Genomic DNA, 16,960 nt, shown 5'->3' with positions numbered 1-16,960 from the left:
TCACAAACTCAATGAATAATCACTCAAATCCACAGCTCTTCTTTGCTTTTCATAACTTTTTCGGCATATTTCATGTCCTCTGCTCCATATGCTGAGTAGCTGGTAAATGCAGTGGGTCATTTAGTACTCAAAGATGTTGAAACAAACAATACAGGAGTTGTTACTTAACATAATCAGAAATGAAAGAAAATCAGTATTGGACTTACAGTAAATTTTTTGGTAGCATGCAATAAACTGTAAATAGGCTACTGTTGCAAGTCTGTGATATTACATTTCTAATACGACAATAAATCCTACTTGTTTCCTCTTTGAATATTAGTTGCCTAATATCTGTCTTTGCTCCCTTTTTGGAGGCTGCTTATTAATAGCATTTATATTATTTGTCAACATGCATGTTGTATTTTCTCTAATACATCAGAACTATGTAAAATGTAAATAAAAAGAGAATGCAAATATTTTCAGATTCCATGAACCAATATTTGATTTACAATAGAGTTTAGAAAACATCAAATGTTGAAAGCAAGAGATTTGATAGCAGCACCGGGACACAAAAAAGTTGGGGCTGGGGCAGTAAAATGCTAGAAAGGTAAGTTGTGTCATTGGAAACAAGTTGAAGAAACATGGAGCAACTATTAGGTTGACTGGCAACAGATCAGTGACATGGTTGGGTATATAAAGAGCACCTTCGATAGAGAGGGCCTCTCAGAAGTAAAGATGGGCAGAGGTTTAGAAATCTGTGAAAAACTCTATCTACAAATTGTGGAGCAATTTCAGAACAATGATCCGTGATGTAAAATTGTGAAGACTCTGAATATGCCATCATCTTCAACATACAGTATCATCAAAAGATTCAGAGAATCTAGAGACATATTTGTGTGTAAGGAATGTGGCCAAAAATCTATATCGAATGCCCATGATCTTCATTCACAAAGCTGACAATACATTAAAAAGGGGTATAATTTTTCATGGAAATCAGTTTGGACACAGGAACGCTTCCAGAAATCATTGTTTGTCACCACAGTCCACCGTGCTATGCAGGTGCAATGCAGGTTAAAACTATATTATACAAAGAAGAAGCCATATGTGAGCATCCAAAAATACCAGTCTTCTGTGGGCCAAAACTCATCTAAAGACAGGTCAAGTGGAAAACTCCTCTGTGAATTCCTTCTTCTTTACCACATCCTCCTAACCAAGGACTCATAACTATTCAGCTTGTTATCAGTGCTCAGTTAAAAAAACCTGTATCTCTGATGGAATGGAAAGTATATTAATGCCATGGAACTAGCAGATTGCACATCTAGGAAGGCTCCATCAATGCTAAAAGGTAAAAACAGGTTTTAGAGCAACATGTGCTCCCACCCAGACACCCGAGACATCTTTTTCAGGAAATGCTTTTTATATTTCAGCAAGACAATGCTAAACCACATTTATTATAACAGCATGGCTTCATAGCAAAAGATTCAGGTGCTGGACTGACCTGCCTTGGCTGCAGTCCAGACCTTTCACCAATTGAAAACATTTGCAGCTTTATGAAATGCAAGATACAACAAAGACCCAGGACCACTGAGCAGCTAGATTTCTATATCAGACAATAATGGGTCAAAATTCCTTGTTCTATCAGTTTTTCCCAGTATATATGCAGGTAAACTTGCTGAAAGGATGCATCATCATGCTTCATTTCAGGTGTGATGGCGCTGATGCCCTTAAAATACAATAAGAATATCAAATTGCTATACAAGTTGTTAGTGTTAACGTTATTCAAGTTATTCAATAAGACCAGTCTTTTGCATCATGTACTTAGAATCTTTCTGTGCCTTTTTGAAAACTCCAGGCTGCTTTCTTTTGCCATCTGGCCACTCTCCCACATAGTCCAGATCTGTGAAATGCAGCACTATCAGAAGTCTTTCCAGAAAAATCCCTTCTGGTGGCCAATGAATGCTGTGGTTAAGTTAGTCAGATTCTTGGATCTCTGTCACCTCTGCAACCACAATGTTTAAGGAGAGACTTTGTACTCTGACCGTTCCTGTATTCCAGTTCTCTCATAAATCTACAACAGTTTTTCAGATACTTTGTTAACAAAAATAAGTTATTATGTTTGCAATGCACAATACAGGCACAGCATGTGTCTTCTGTTACTGCTGGCACACTTTTATCTCATTTTGTGCAGTACTTTTGGACACAGCACTCAGTTAAACACCAAGTTATTCCTGAGGAGCTCCTTGTCATGCTTTGTGTTTAGCTGATGGAACATGTTGCAAAGTGTGCAGTGATGGACAGCAGTGATCCATCTTAGAGCAGCAGGGAGCTTAGTCCACATGCTTTTGTGATTTCTTGAGCTCTCTGACAGCATCATGAATATTTGCCCCTACCGACACCCATCACCACTGTGACTTTTATCTATTTATTTATGAATCTTTCCTGAATCTCATTGCATTCTGGAACCCCACAGTGTGTGTACACAAAATATTGTACAATAATGTAACAAGCTAATGGAGAGCTTGTTTGAAAAGATGTTCATCTCAGGGACTGTGAAAAACTTAAATATTGTGGTTAATATTTTGGAATATACCTCAAGAAAGTCCACACATCTCTTGACCCAGTCTTCCCAAATTATACATCTTAGAAATATTCAAAGAAAATAGGTAGAGTGGCACAAAAGCAGACGCAGCACAGTTGGAGCAAATAGCATTTATCCCTCTCTTTTTATTTGAGTGTGTCACAAGTAAATTAGGGTAAAGGTAAATTAAAGGATGCCCGTATGGGTCGTTTTTAAAGGCAAAATGACCCAGCAAATGACCCATTTAATTTGTTTTGATTGAAGGAAATGTCGATGTGGCTATGTTGTGTGTCAAACATTTTGTGGAAATGTACGTATTTATTTATGATTTATTTCTGCTTTATTTCTGCTTGTTACTTTTGTCAGAGTGGGTCAGGACAAAGAATATACCTTCCAGAACTGTACATTCCTCTGTGTGGCTTGCACATGTTTATGAAATGAGACAGAGGACAAATCATCACAAATGATCAGCAAACTATCCTTTTTTTAAATTAGAATGTCCAAAAGCTCAAAGCAAAAAGGATGGGCTTGTTTTGCTGTGCCCTGCGTTCTTGTTGTTTCTTTATAACTAACTGAAGACAGAAAAACAAATGACGCTGCTTCCTGTTGGCTCCTAACTGCTGTGCTCTGGCAGTAAGAGCATACGTCATGTGCTCCAACACATCCTCATCATCAGTGGCAGTGGTACAGGGTATGATAGCATGGCAGACCCGGTCACAGATGGTACACTTAGGCGCCCCAGAGGCTGCCTGCTGGCAGGACACACACGTTACACAAGAAACACTGTTATTCTCTGCTTCCGCTTCAGACACACCTCCATCAGGTCCTCTCCTGTGGAAATAGCACTGATATGCCCTTTGTGTATCTGGCAGACTCTTCATATAACTGAATATTCTATTATTTTCTTATTTTTCCTTGTACTCATTTGTTCATATATCAAAGACTACAGCAGTTTTAAAGGATGTTTGACTGTAGTAAAGTAGTACTGGTTTGAATGGGATGTCATTGCTATGAAGTGCTGGAAAGGAATGGATGGTTCACTTTGTTCCAATAAAACTAAATAAATGCATTTGAAAGAGTGGCAAATGAAAATGTATCCAGAAGGAAAAAAAAGCCTAACTTTTTCTTAAAACTTACTAAAAATGCAATATAGAAAAAACAGACTTGTGTGACATCTAAAGATGTCAATAACCTTTTGCACCACAGATAATTGCACTCTCTTGTGTTAGTCCCTGTTTTTGCGTCTGCTGGTAGATACAAGGCTCCCTTTCCTTTCCCTCTATACTGACCTTATTGACTCCATCTCTATCTCTTTCTTGTAATAAAGTGCTTTTGGCAGATCTCATTAAACCTCGACATTACATCTTAAAGAGGCTTATAGCAGATCTCCCAGAGGCCTTGCATCTCTTTAGCAAAGTTCTTGAATCAATCAGAAATGTTAAAGCCCCCACTGTTCCTTGTCCCAACAGACTGAATACATCTTTCGTCTTAATATTTGCTGAGTATTATGATGACATGAGCTCCAATATGCCATATAAATTAAAATGTAAATGAAAGTGCACTATAAAAATGAGCTTGTTCATTTATTTACATAATTTTTAGAATTTTTTAATTGGCTGCATGGATAATATTTTCCCATACACATTCCACCATTTTGGTTCAGACTAAAAAACTGAACAACTATTGGGAGGACAAGGAGGACAGGATGCTCTGCTGTGATTGGTTGTTAAGGTGAAGTTAGACTGGATCTGTGTCAGTCTAACTGACACATAACTGACTCTTGTGCCAACTGCTCACAGCCCCCTGAGGACAAAGCCAAAAAAGTTGGGTGATGCACTGACTGGTGTTATTATAGTTCCAGTAAGAACTAGCAGGAAAGGTAATTTTTCTCCAGTTTTAGCTTGTCTTCATTGGCTCCCTGTTAAAATCAGAATAGAATTTGAAATTCTCCCATATGAAATTCTACATGACCAAGCTTCATCATATCTTAAAAATCTCATTGCAATATACACTTCGCTCTCAGACTGCATGTCTACTTGTGCTTTCTAGAGTTTCTCAAAGTAAATGTAAAGTAAAAAAAATAATAATTGCATTCATTTATGGTAAATGATTATCTGAAGCACTCATTTAAACATTTAGACATATAACAGAAACTCAAAAAATGATTTGCCATCTATGAACAGATGACTACAGCATACAAGGGAGGAAACTACAAAAGAGCTGGAAATACACTTTACAGAGCAACAAATATGGAGGATTTTTGACATTATAATGAAAATAAAAAAAAATTAAATGTAGAAAATAAAATATCTATATTAATTTATTTATTCATAACTCAATTTCTTGATTTAGAAAAAGAAAAATGTAAACCTTTCATTCATATAGTCCAGTGTGCTATTCAGCATTGCACTGATGAGAAAAATATTAGGAGGGCAGAGTGGGAACCTAAATCATATATTGAAACGCAGATAAAATAATACAATCATATGAAGTGTCCAAACTCTATATTTTTACAATACATGAATAACTCTTACTTTTACCATAAAAAAGGCTGTCTCTCAGTGTGCTGACAGTTTATTTTGAAATGGATGTTTAGATGGAGCTGTTTAATTTTCTTAGTAAAACTCTGTCTCCAGGTGACTCGCACTCTGCCAGAGATGATGTTTTGTTACTTTGCTATTTCTTAAACGTCAGTAAGTGTTCACTGGTTTGTCGGTTACCCAAGCTACCTTTTTTTTTGTCATTTAGCACCCAACTGTTTCTTTGTGTCCGACTGCTTTTCTATTCAATATCTATTGCACCAATTAGTCTTCCAGACCTCATCATTAAATCAACTCAGTTCGGTGGGCAAAGAACTGAGTAACTGAGGTTACCATGTGAAATCTAACAAATTTTCCATAAACTTGACAATGTTTCCTATATGTTAGGGTTGTCCTTAATAGGGATATTCAGCCTCTTCTTCACTAATATCTGTCAATATCTTTCTATGACAGTTAGCTACTTTAAAGTCAAATTTGTTTTTAGGCGAAGCCATCTGGAGGTACATGGACTGAATGTGAGGAATGACGGTCAGGTCCCTGGTGTCCTTTATTGATTGAAACTCTTCCCTGAACAAGTTTCAAACCTGCATATGGATGCATCTTGCACCTGTGGTTTTGGCATATCATTGCCAAAAAGCACACCAGATGTATCAAAGACAAGAATGGAAAACTATTTTTACACAGACTGAGACAAACTGTACAGGTCCAAGCAATACTCTACTTTCAAGCTATCTTTTTATTTTGGTATAAACACTTATTAGATATTCATCTTTATTAATAAATATCACACGATGTGTAAGAATGCTGTCCTTAATTTTAAATAAAGAACAGGGACTGGCAATAGGTGCAGTTTAAGTCACCATGTCACTTTGGTCAGATAAGATTGAGATCCTATGACAAGGTAACCTTTCTGTCAGAGTAGACAATATTAAGACAGACATTTCTTTAAAAAACAGAAACTTTTGAATGTATGGCAAATGGTAGCTCATTATGAAGTAAAGATTCTGTAAAAAATCCCAGAAAAACAGCTGACTGATCAATGATAGATCGGGGACTTATATGTGAGAAAGGATTATTGACATTGTGTCTTGCTCTGTGTGTGCTTCCCAACCACTTGTTACTAGGAGGTGAATTGTTTAATGCCTCGGTCTCTGGAGCCTATTGAAGGGGAGCTTTGTCGATATCTTAACTGGGAGTGTGAGCCTCTGGCATAGTGAGGCTGAAAGCAGCAGAACAAGGATCTGCTGAACAGCAGAGCTGGTTTAGTCTGACTTGATTTAGTTGTGGTGAATACTACAAAGCAGTTCGCCCATCGATGTCACTGGACTTTGACATCAGTCTGTTTGATGTTCTGAAGTAGTTCTGGGGCATCACATGGGCCTACTTTTGGCACATACCTTGAGCCTGCGCTGCACAATTGATGAAATACAGTGTGTTCCCACAAAAGAACTGTTAAGCTATGCGTGTGTGTGTGTTTGATATCTGAAAAAAAAGAAAAATGAATGTACAGAATAAGAATTGCCATAGGAATGTGTGAAACTGGCTTGTACTGTAAAGCAATTTGAGAAGTCCACAAGACCTGGGAAGCACAACATAAATGCAAACCATTTACCAGTCCTGATGTATGCCTCACCACAGTTTAACTTCCAAGCTCTACAAACGTGTCTGAGTACTTCTGTTAATGTAAGTGTTCTATGCTTCATCAGTTTTAAAAGAAAAAAAAAAAAGAACAACTTTTCTATTTTTTCTTTTTTGACCTCGGGCTTAGAAGTGTAAACTGACTGGCAGAAATGATCATTTTAACCGATTCACATTTAACTAACAACACAATACAGAATGTCCAAGGTGAAAGGTCCTCGATATAGTCGATAAAATCTTTCCTAAATGAAGAATAAGAATTGGGAAGTGGGTGGGTCCTAGGCTCTGATTGGTCACCATTTTTCAGTCAAATGTGGGACCCTGAGAGGTGTTGCCAATCATTCGCTAACGAGCTGCTAAGCTATAAACAAACAGGTGATGTTACTGCCATGCTGCTCTGAAACTATTAATGTCCAAGAGTTTTACATTTTCCAGACAAGCAATGGACTGCAAAATATTTAATGAAGCAGATGTCAGGTTGTTTGTCCATGTTCCTAACATTAGCACCTCTATTGTTTCTGGAACTGGAGCATGACTCAGCATAACACAGCTCTTTTTCTTTTAAAACACATGGGCCTTTGAAAATACAGACATGGAACACATTATCTCCACAAAAGATATAAGCAGGGACCTTTTTTTCTGAAAGTGTTCACATAGACAATGAGGAAAACCTTTTCTGGCTCTATCTTAAATTCCTTATTCATCAGTTGCACAGTCCTCTGTTGACACTACCTGTGCTGTACTAGTAATAATTTTTTTACAGGTTGTCAGGGCATAATAGTGGAACTAGTGAGCCTTTGAGATGTTGCATGTGTATGATCTAAAACATCAGATTTTCACATGGGTTTGAAAAATACATTAAGTGGACCCAATGAGATGCATTTAATCTACTTAAAAATGTTCCAGTAACAGTTTATCAGTTCTGCAAATCAAGTGTAGAGGAATGTTGTCTGATTCCTCCATACAGACCATCCATAATTCTGAAGTTTTGGTAGGTTTCCTCACTTGAGGTGCGCGATTCAGGTTCTCCCAAAACATTTTTAATGAATTACAGGTCAAGACTCCAAATTTGGCATAAGAAGTATGTCAGGGAAACCTGAGTGTTGATATTTTCCCTTAGAAATTGCTTGTATAAGCCAGGTGTTGTTGCTCAAATAAAGCAATATGTACACGCCCAAACCAAATTTGCAGTGTTTTTCCCTCTACTATAATGAAAGCTTTTTCATTTAAAGCATCAAGTGCTATTTTGGTAAACCCTTCACAAAGCAGGCTTCTGGCTTCATGATCATTTGCAAAGATGGAGAGCAATGCCCCTCTTGTAAAGCGGTGAGTTTCTCCTTGCAGCCCAGCCATGTACACAGTTGTTGTTCAGTGTGCTGCTAAGGATGGAGTCATGAACAATGACATTAGTTGATGTGAAAGAGGCCTTTATTTGCTTAAAAGTTACAGATTCCCCTTGCGAACTCTTGCAGAAGCGCATACCTTTCTCCTGGAGCAATCTTTGTCCTTCACCAAACCTGGGGAGTATCACAGTGGTTTTGAATTTTCTCTGACGTCTGAATTCTTTAAAGACGGTTTTATAAACCTTTCACTCGCATGTGTTCAGATGATCACTCTATAACAGATCCTTATATTTTTAATAGAACAGGACAGCCACTCACTCTTCATAAATGAAAACATTTGACTCCAATCTAATCTTTGAATAAAAGCTGACCTTTTGAAGCTCACAAACTTTTGTCACTTGGAGATATGTATTATTGGATCACCTTTCTCAAAACTTGTTTTATTTGTGAAACTGGGTTTTCATCATCTTATCCTAGGACTGTGTGAGGATATCTGATGTTTTAGGTCCTTTATTTTGATGAAATATCCATCCATCCATTTTCTATACCTGCTTGGTCCAACTGTGGGGTTGCGGGGGGAAGCTGGAGCCTATCCCTGCCGCCATTGGGCGAGAGGCAGGGCACACCCTGGACAGGTCACCAGTCCATCACAGTTTAGCTATATATTTTTTATGTATCCAAAAGGATTCTCTGCACTGTGTATGTTTTGTCTATTCTTGTGCAGCTGAAAATATTACAGGTGAAAGTCATGCATTGATATTGAAATTTGAAACTTTGTCACATTTTTGTGTATTCAAAACTCATTTCTATACCCCTGTTCAGTGTAAACTTAACTGGAATTTTAAAAGTAATCTAAAAAGGCATACTATGCTGTTTGCTGGTGACATTGTCTGGTGTGGTGGTTAGTACCGTTACCTCACAGCAAGAGGGTTCCAGGTTCAACTCCTGGCTGGGGCTTTTCTGTGTGGAGTTTGCATGTTCTCCCCGTGTAAGCATGGGTTTTCTCCGGGTACTCCGGCTCCCTCCCACTGTCGAAAAACATGCATGTTAGGTTAATTGGTCCTAAATTGTCCTTAAGAGTGAGTTTGTCTTTGTGTGGCCCTCTGATGGACTGGCGACCTGTCCAGGGTGGTGACAGCTGGGATAGGCCCCCCCCCCCCCGCGACTCGACCGACGGATTAAGCGGGTATAGAAAATGAATGGATGGAAATTACTTCCCCCTAATCCTGTGACTGAACCATTTGACTGAGCCTTGAAATGCGGGAAAGTTATACAAAATTAAAAGAAAATTAGATTATGATTGATATGTTGAATTTCACCAATTTTGAGTAATGTGCACTCTTAAACAGACTTTCATACAAGTAGCACACTTACTACTTAGCACTAAAGACCGCCTATAACGGCACAGGGGTGTTTTGCGCATCACAGCAGAAGAAGAGAGCCAACTGGATTGGTCATTGTTGGGATCAAGTGGTAGCTCAGCTGTGTTGTGGATATGAAGGCGACAAAGTGCAAGTGAAGCTGGAGGGGTGCAGGACAAGCAGTCTTCTGTTGCTGTGGCAACAGACAAGACATGAGATTAATGAAATCAGTACACGTATGACATGATTTGCATTGTATATATTACAGTGCCATGTGAGATTATTGTAAGTTTAGGGGAAAAAAGACCTTTTCAAAGGCTGCAAACTTGCAAGACTTTGGCATGAGATTTTCAAAAGCATACCAAACATTTTTACATGAGAAGAACTTCATTAAAAGTTGGTCTGAAACAGAGGCTTCAGTGAGGTAGTGATGATAACAAAAACTTGCATTTCAATCTCTGGTAAATAACATAACTGGGAAGAACATGCTGCTGTACGGAAGTAAATGTTGGGAATAAGAACATGTTGCAGTGCAGCATTTGTACCGAAGTAGTGTTACACGTACACAATGAAATGTCAGTTTAAACGTTAGGTTTCTTTTAATGTTGTTTTGTAGGAAACAACCACTACTTCACTTTCTTCTGAGTTACAACGAACAAAATACACTGTGCAGAACTTTGATTTCCCAGACAAAAGGTGAAGACTTGAAGCTCGGGTAGAACTACCAACAGTTTACCAACGTAACCACTAGACTTTTAAAATGCTCTCAAAATTATGGAAAAATAAAATGTATGTAAAAAATGAAAATATTTTCACTATCGCAAAACGCCACCTCGACGAGTTTACAGCCGTTTTGCACTTACAAATACCAAAAATGGTTGATAAGTTGAAATCTGTATTTTTGCTCAATCTGTCATTTTCGCGGAGGTGGTTTTATGGTGTATTTTTACACCAATCTTTCTTTGAAGATATAAGTTGATGGTAGTTAGAAAAAATGTTGCCAAGCTGGAAACCAAAAGCTATGAAGGGTGGTGTTTCAGCCCCTCCAGGGCAGTTTTGGTCTATGAATGTGCATCATGAGCATCGGTGTACATCAGAACGAATCAGATGCACATGATTTCAAGGTTCACACACTTAGTGTTGCTGTAAAGATTTTCTGTCACAGTGAAGACAATTTATAACAACTATTTCCAAGGCACTCCTTTTATAACTGTCTAAAATGAATGATTTTTCTCAAATTTGTAACTTGTAATGCAGCAGATAAATGGAAAAGTAAACCAATGGCCAAATAATGTAAAACACTTACATAAGATCTAATGATGTGATCATAGATCACAACAACGGCACTTGATTAAATGCAACGATTAATTCAAAATGCTGCATAAACAACGTAAGCTGAGCTAATATGAAATTATTTAGTTATCAGATCATGGAAATGAAAGAAAAGGTAGCTCAAAGTAACTATCAATAAGTGTGCAAAAAGAGTGACAAAGTAGGAATATCACAGCATTGGTGATCAGGTCACAAGTAAGAGTACAGTGCCAAGAGTACATGAATTCCCCTCCATGTAAAGCAGGGTAAGGTTTGGAAAGATGATTTCAGAACCTGTTTCTTGTTTACAGATGTCTGTTTTTCTTTGTAGTGCTCAGAAATGATCTCCACTGTTTATTTGTATTCACAGTTTGACACTAACCTGAAGCTTTGTTCTGAATATGTCAAACATCTCACACTTATCATTCCAGTTTATCCCACCAAATCACTGTGGCAGAAAGTGTTGCTATGAGTCTGCAATTATGTTGAAAAGAAAAAAAATGCCTTAATTTTTTAGTATAAAGTAGTTATCTTCATAATTTCTGTTTTTATATGTGAGAAACTTGTTATGTTGAAATATTCAGACATGTTTGCTAAGAGAGACTCTACTCCAAAACAGATCTAACTCGACGCTTGCATGCACTACAGAATTTATCAAAGCATAAGGCAGAAAAGCTTTTCAGTGTCACGACACACCAACTGTATGACAGCATTTTTATTTTATTTATTTATTTTTTTTAAATGGCAATATTTGAGACTGAGATAGTTAGTTTATCACAGAAATTTCTGTTAAACCATTGCAGACTTTTGCACATTGTGTGAAGCAGAATTCTAGAGCTTCACAGACGTCAAGTCTCACATCTCCACACCGCTGTATGTGCGCAGGAGTATCACAGAGAGGGCAGCCATCCCAGCCCTCTGATGTCAGCTCCTCTGCCACACTTTGCCAGACAGCCTCGTGAAATTACTTGGATTTCATTTTCTTGCCTGGAGCACAGGCATATTGAGGGTTACATTCAGCACAGCGGCAACCATTTTTCAGACATATGCCAACATGTTTGAAATATGACACACTGATACTTTCAGAAGTGTGTTCAACTAAAGGACACTGCTAGACAAACAAAAAACAGCAAGGCAAGGCGGCCAAACTAAAGCACATTGTAAGTATTTTCCACTGGCGTATTCAATGAACAACCCACAAACTTTGCTTGAGTGCTCCACCACGATGTTGATGATTCGTTGTCCCTTCGGAAGAGCTGAAGGAGGTGGGTGGGGTAGTGAGATCTGAGGATCTCTACTTAGACTTTTGCCCCCGCAAATCTCGTTCCATAAGTGCTATCCACAATATAGCATTTGCTTGATCTGCTATGATTTTTTTTTTTTTAAGGTTTTTTGATTGTTGTTGTGAAAATGTTTTTCTCTGGTTGTCCTGGTCTTAGCTGCAGGCTGTCCTGCCTGGTTCTCCAAACTGAGAGCGCTCTGGCTGCTGTCTAATGCAGTTAAGTCACAAACCATTTTTACCAAAGACAAGGAAGGAGCCATAAAGGCTCTATTTCTAAGATGCCACATCATAAAATGGACTTCTGCTTATGATTCTTTGTATGGAAGATGGACTGAGGTTGGGGAAATTTTGTATTCACCATATTTAATGCCACCATAAAGTTGTTAGTATTGTGATATCTTCTATCAAACAACAGCAAAATATAAATTTCCAGGGTTAATGGCTGTTAGGATGCAATCTCTTCAAGCCTGAGGAGGATATGACGTGGTCCTTACCAAGGAAGCATTCTTCACATTGAGAGGCACCTCATGACTACTCATAAGTACTTCAAGCAACCGTACACACAGATGTATACACAAAAGAAATCAATGTCAATTAAATATAAGCAAGATGTCTGCTTAATCAAACCACTGTTTTGTTTCAGTCTATGGCTGCATTATTTGTCAAATGAGCACTAAATCTGTTTGCCTCAAAGTATGTATCTTATTTTTAATCTTGTTTACGATATGGGATCCATGTGTCATTACCTCTTCAAACATCTGGAATGCCAGAAACGCTTCCTGAAAAGATGGACAGATTGATCAACATAGCTTCTCTTGCAAGCCTCCTCGCTCTCCAATCCTCTCTCTTCCAGGCCCATTTTAGGAATCGAGACACCCTTCAAAAATACTGTGAACGGTTATTTCTGGGTCACAGACAATATGACGGAAGACAGGGGACACACGGGGGCTGAAATTAAAGTTTACGTTCTATAGTCTGAAGCACTGATTGTAAATTTCAATGTGGAACAAGTCATTAGCTCCTGTCACTGTAGGTGCTCATTTTATTGTGTGTGTGTACGTCTCTGTTTGTTGCGTTAAATCTATTTTCCTCACTTAACAGTATTTATGACGAACTTCCCCCTCCCATTCTGTGTATTAAAAGATTCTAAATATGAAGGTCGAAGCCACTTATTTTCCTTGTCTAGCAATGCCTTGTCTTTATGGATTTTCTTACATATGACTCATGCTGATGCATCAGATAGTTGGAGAAACATGATGTGTGCACCACAGACTAATTAAAAGCAAACATGTAACCCCAACTGTTGCATCTACATATGGGGTGGAGCCCAGGAGACGCATGAATTATTTATGTACATTAATGCAGTTATATTCAGTGATTTCCACAGGTTCACAGGCTCTGCTACCACATTGGGGTGGTAGCAGGTGGAGTTTTTAGTGAAAACAGTTTTACTGAACACACATCTGTACGCAAACTCAACTCTTTTTGAACAAATGTGATTCCTTAAATAACTGTCATTCTAATGGGGGGGGGGGGGGGGGTGTTATTGTTTTGTAGCTCTTATCCTTTTCTAAAAAAAAATTAAGAAAGGGATGTGAACTTATTAGATATGAAACAGGGTTTTCTACAAAATTAAAACTGACAACATAATATTGCTTACTTTAGACAATATTAATGAGGCCTGCAAGATGAAGTAGCATAGTGCCAAGATACTGGATTTGAGTATAGAAATAGGAAGGAAAACTTCAATGAAGCACATACTGAGGTAAGGTATACCCCAATTAGAAAAGAGTGAGTGGGCTGTGTCAATTAAAAACAGAATACAATGATATGCAAATCTCCCAAAACAAAATTATATTAATAGAACAGAGAAATCAAATCTATTCTTCAAATTACTGCCAACAAAATTAAGAAGCTAATATTCTTCATGAAAAGTATAACTTTGAACTTTTGATGTTTTCTATATTCTATTGTGAGTAAAATATTGGCTCTTGAGGTTTGCACACTATTAAATTCTGTTTTTATTTACATATTCCACAGCATTCTCAGAGTTTTTGGAATTGGGGTGGTGTTCATTTTGAGCCTTTAATCTTCTTCTGATTATTTTTACATAGCATTAACAACTCCGTGAACCTATCTGAAAAGATTGTTTTAAGTTAAAAGCATCACTAAATTGACCAAAAACCCTCCATAATATATATTTAAGCTATATCTTTGTTTTATCTCCACTGACAAGGGACAGACAAAAAAAAGGTAATTCAAGAGATATCATTATCTTATGCTGTGTTCATGTGTGAATTGGTTGTTTTGAGTTGGTTAAAAAGCTGAAAAAGCATGTTGAGAAGCAGAACAACCCCCCCTTGGATCATTAAATTGCTGGCTTACTGTATCATGGCACTGTGTTTCTAAGCATCTAATTGCAACATCTGTAATCCTACGTGCAATTGTAAAGTTAAAGTGATGATGAGTCAACTCAGTTTATTCATTTTAACAATCATAGCTGTCTGTGATATAAAGAGTTCAGCTTTGTTGCACAGGTTTTATGTGTGACACTAGTATTGGTAAAGTAGTGTTTGCCTCATCTAATTTCTCATTACAAGTATGATCCAGGAAGTGATACTAACAGAGCAGGACTTCACATGTAGAACTTATCAAGTCTTGGCTACTCTTCCAAAGAACATGATCTACTTTGTCAGGCTTTTTATAGAGGTACGGTGTTTTGCAAGGGTTTCTTGTACCCTATGTTTTTGCCAAAAATGATAAAACTAGAGACCAGTTCCAATAAAAACTCACTCACAGAAACACACATCCCTCGAAAAGAAATCAGGCCAGAGAAATCAGAGAATTTGTGAGTGGCTGAGGCCCCTGGAAACAACATGAGGAGCATAACAGGTGTACGCATCTTGAAAACAAAGACTGTTTTGAAAAAGGAAATCTTAGAACAATTGGATGTAGAGGTCTCATGGACCCGTGTGAAATCAAAATAACAGGCAAAGGCACAGCTGGGGAAACGGTAGAGAGGTGACATGGACAGAAGTACATTATTTTACTAAACTCTGTCACGTTCAGACAGCGTCAGGAGAATCTAGACAAACTTCAGCTGCCGTTTTTTAAATTTATTTCTGTTGTATTTCAAAAGTAACAACTACTTTTAATACTATGAGATGAGCATATGATGGGGTAATTTGTCCTGCTCCTCATCTCATATGTACATAATCATGATTGGCTTGGCCTGATGACATTTTTATTTTTTTTTACTCCACCTGAGAGAACCACATAATGAGGATGTTGGAAAGAAAAATACATTTTTATTTTATTCTTTATTCTGATTTCGGAGTGGTTGACATCTTCCCCAGTTCTTCTTGTGCCCTGGAAATTTCTCTTGCGTTCACAGAATTTCATGAGTTGTGAATTTCCTTTATTCCTCTGAAATGTTTTTTACATTCATACTGTAAGAGTATATATTTACTCACCTCTAATTTATTTGATCCCGCCCCCTCTCCCACAAGATAATTTGCTTATGTTTTCTCAAAGGAATAAATCTACACAGGGACTGCACCAACATAACACAGAAACTACAAGTTGTTGTGTTTACAGCCATTTTTTAAAACAAACTACATATTATTTGATGAAGTTCAGAGGAATATTTCTTCTGCACTGGTTGTTCCTCTTCATTTTAAATGAAAAGTTGGCGTGTCAGATGCAGAAAAGCTATTACAACTACCACTGGCTCAGAAAGAGGGGAGTAATACAAGAATCCCCATCCTTTGATTTAAACTGTATCCTGATTTAATGCAGCCTTTGTGTCTCTTTATCCTCTATGTGCCCCGGTTGAGTCAACAGTAGAACATTTCACTGTGAAATTACATTGTAGTATTTCTGTGAAACAATCTACGGGGATGTTGTTTCTACACGCACGTTTGGAACAGCCTTACAACAGCTGATGGGTGATGAGTGCAACGTTAGTCTGATTTTAGGGTTTAATTTGTCAGGGACGTTGTGAATTGCCAAATCTATTGATTTTTGCCCACAGACATGACTTTCTCTGCGTTTTGAAAAGAAAAATCACTACATGGTGGATTGCACCATCTCATGAAATGGTCACAAAACTACTGCATCACTTTTAAGAGATGGTGGAGCTACACGACTCTTGAACTGAACAAGAGAGCTCTTCTCCAATCCCAAACCCTGATGTATGTAACTTTACGTGGACGTTGAATTTTCAGGATTTTTGTCTTTTTAGTTGCTGTTTCATTACTGTTTCAGAGCTTGCAAACTACTTGGTCAAGGTTGGGAACCAAAATAAAATGATTAAAGGTAGAAAACCATCATGTTTTGTGTTAGGAAGGACGGTAATAACATATTAAAATGGCTTTTTTTCTGATATAGTCGCTGCTTTGTTCCATCCTCTTGGCCAGAATAAGGAAACATGTTGGATACACAAACCAGATGTCCTACTGACATTAATCACTTCGAAAGTCCTACTGGGAAGCATGAAAGACATGCAGAATTCACATTTATCAGCATGAATTGGAGATTTTGTGTTTTGTGACCCTTTCAAGTTTGGCAATGAGACTGAGTTGGAATCACTGTACTTCTCAGTTGCTGATATTGTGGGAAGTATTTCAACTTACCCCATTATTTGTGCTGCATCTCAGCACATAAAAGCTCTTTTCATCTTTTGTCGGTAAAAAATGACTCGTATCCTTTTGACATCAAAGCAGCTCAGTGCGATGGTTGGATTTTTAACAGAATAATCAGTTTTGTAACGACGAGCAACACCGTGTTCAAAGTGAATGAAATGGAGTTGGAACAGAACATTTTTGTTTTTCCTTTTTGAAAAGAAGAGGATTAACAACATGTCACTGTGGAGACTTGAGTGAATGGGGAAAAAACAACAACAAGCAAGATGGCAAATAACAGTCATA

General features: G+C 37.7%; 1 protein-coding gene across 1 annotated transcript in view; it reads right to left on the bottom strand.

The window, feature by feature from the left end:
- The window catches only part of usp20 (ubiquitin specific peptidase 20), a 100,335-nt gene extending 91,081 nt beyond the window's left edge, over window positions 1–9,254 (bottom strand). Inside the window, exon 1 of the mRNA XM_072371786.1 lies at window positions 9,245–9,254. The gene's annotated coding sequence lies outside the window, so the exon portion shown is untranslated. The remainder of the gene's footprint in view (window positions 1–9,244) is intronic.
- Between the last annotated feature and the right edge of the window lie 7,706 nt (window positions 9,255–16,960).

Source organism: Leuresthes tenuis, unplaced genomic scaffold (assembly GCF_036924035.1).
Source record: "Leuresthes tenuis unplaced genomic scaffold, fLeuTen1.0.hap1 SCAF_19, whole genome shotgun sequence".
NCBI classification, from domain to species: domain Eukaryota; kingdom Metazoa; phylum Chordata; class Actinopteri; order Atheriniformes; family Atherinopsidae; genus Leuresthes; species Leuresthes tenuis.
Note: the sequence above shows the minus strand (reverse complement) of the source record. Positions and strands in the feature narration are given on the sequence as shown.